General features: G+C 43.6%; 1 pseudogene; it reads right to left on the reverse strand.

Moving 5' to 3' along the window:
* Positions 1 to 1,116: 1,116 nt before the first annotated feature.
* Positions 1,117 to 1,294, reverse strand: LOC144764340 (U2 spliceosomal RNA; annotated as a pseudogene).
* Between the last annotated feature and the right edge of the window lie 1,390 nt (positions 1,295 to 2,684).

A 2,684-nucleotide genomic window follows, 5' to 3' on the forward strand; every position in this document is an offset into this window, starting at 1 on the left:
GCTCGATGGGGTACAGCGGTCTATAGAACACCCGGGCCTGGCTGGGCCAGCTGGTTCCACGCAGAATCCGCAACAATGTTGCAAGTCGTCCCCGGCGTCTGGAAACTCTTCTCTGCAGCTGCAGGCTTCTGCTCCAAAGAAGCCCCCTAGTCCTCCCACAGGCTCGAGGCTTCAGCCAGGTCCCGGGCAAGCCAGGGGTCGCAGGCCCCTCCTCTCCGCCTTAGGGGTCCTCTAGTGACCTCTCGCCAACGATGCCCTGCCCACCTCACCCTAGGAGAATCAGCCTTGCTCCTGTCAAGCCACGGAACGAAGGCCCAGCCCCCCAGGTTCAGTGAAACAAAGAGTCTCTGTCTTCAGCTCCCCATCACTCTTCTTGACACAGCCTGGCTCCGGTCAAGCCAGAGATACGCAGGCCCAGCCCTTCAGGGATCAGGGTTCACTCCCAACCCTTCAGCACCATTAGGCGTCACTTAGCATACCCACGTTGTCCTCTTTCTAGTATTTGCATGCCCCGCCCCTTCCTGCGCACTGCTTCCAGCCGCTGGCCAGAAAGCCTGGCAGCCAGGGGATGCTGGGAATCAGCCCAGGATGCCATGGACAGCTCCCTGACCGGAAATGGCCGGTCCCTCGCCCTCGCTCGCCGGGGACACTGCTCCCCTGCAGCCTAAGGCCTATAGATAAGGCTTGGCTGTTCGTGGCTGTTCGGGGACGGGCGGGGCGGGCAGAGAAGGAAAAGGACTCTGTATTTTTCTTTTTGCTCAGAGAAGCCAAGGGCAGTGTCAACTTCTCTGCCAGACTGCCTGCCTGCCTCCCTCCCTCCCTCCATCCCTCTCTCCATCCATCCTACTGACTTGCTAGGAACCTTCTTCCATTCGTTCCCCAGTGAAATGGATCCAAAACCAATGAATGTCTGCTGCTGGAAAAATAATCTTTTTCCGACGTTTGTCTCTTTTCAAAGTGCAGCATCTGAATGGAGAAGGGGGAAAAAAAGAAATAATAATTTAATTTTTTTTATTATTCACACGCAAACACAATAGCGCCACTTTACAGGGTTTGGTAGTTAAGCACTACTTTTGTTTTCTCGTCTATTTTTCAACAGCATTTTTTCCCCGGGTGGGGAAGTGCACCATTCCTGGAGGTAGTGCAATACCAGGTTGATGCGTGGAGTGGACAGAGCAAGCTCCTATTCCATCTCCCTGTTCCAAAAATCAATTTAATATATGGTCCCCAGATAGAGGACGTGTCAGATATTAAACTGATAAGAACAGATTTTCTTTTTTTTTGGTAAAAATATACTTTATTTATAAAAACATTCAGAGGTACATGTTAACCAGTCCCATAGGGTGGTGTACATTTGAACCTGAGTAGGGGGTGCGCGCAGGCACCAACCTACCGGTTTTCTAACTCTCCTTCGCTGAACATGTAGGGCTTATATTTCTTGCAAAGTCTATTTTTAAACTTATCTTTCTGCTTTTCCTGGGAAAACTCAATATTCTGCTTTGTCTGCTTCTGCAACTCTGATGCTCTAATTTTCCTTTCTGCAACAAGTGAGGGATATTCGCTTTCTGTTGGTAATACAAACTCAAGCTAATAAAGGAAACATAAAAATCAATAAATAATTTTTAATTGTTTAGAAGTGAAATAATTCTTTAAAGGTAATTATCGAATAAGACTTAACAAATGGATAATTGGTTTGTAAAGATAATAAAATAACCGGACATAAAATGTAGGTCACATAACATTAATTGGCAGATACAAATATACATTCAAGTACTGTAAATCTCATACCAGTTCCTCCTCCACCTCAATAGGGAATCTTGCTTCACGGCCATACATAAGTAGAAACGGGGAAACTTTTGTGGTGGAATGCGGCTTCGATTGTAAAGCAAATAAAGCATGGTCCAAATAAAGATCCCAGTCAGTCTGATGCTTATTCATGTACTTTGACAATGTGCTGTGTAATGAAAAAAGATGTCGCATATGGCATTTTTAATACTAACAGATCGTTACTGACCGCTGATTTCAACATACAATTGCAGTGCAACAAAACATAAACGTGAGAGCACATTACAGAAATTAAAAAGAAACAAAAAATGCAACATGACATCAACGTATGCAGTAGTTACAAAAACAACAAGAAAAAATCACATTACCTTTTAATGTTAGCATTTGTACGCTCATCTAACCCATTTGTCTGTGGATGATAGGCTGCACTTACAGAACGTTCTATATTTAACAGTTTAGATACATTTGAATTAACCTGAAAAAAATATATATGTATATTAATAAAAAAAATTATAATTTAGATATGAGAATGAATAATAATAAAAAAATACATACATTAAAAAAGACAAAGTCAATGACACAATATGAAAGCATTAAAAAAAATGGTACACCCAGATAGGTCACAGACTTCATTCACAAACTCCCGCCCTTGATCAGAGAGGACCCTTTTTGGACTGCCATGGCGGAGATACATTTCCAACAGTCTTGAAGCTACCTCAGATGCAGTCTTGGATTTTAAAGGGAGTGCCTCTACCCATTTCGAAAAATAATCGGTTGCTGTCAAAATATATTTGTATCCTGCAAGAGTTGTGGGTAAGGGTCCCATCAAATTCACTCCTAGAAGTTCCCAAACGTGATCCCCCTATGAATAAACACAATCGCACGAATAAAAGATAGGA

The sequence above is a fragment of the Lissotriton helveticus genome, chromosome 6 (genome assembly GCF_964261635.1).
Source record: "Lissotriton helveticus chromosome 6, aLisHel1.1, whole genome shotgun sequence".
Taxonomy (NCBI): Eukaryota; Metazoa; Chordata; class Amphibia; order Caudata; family Salamandridae; genus Lissotriton; species Lissotriton helveticus.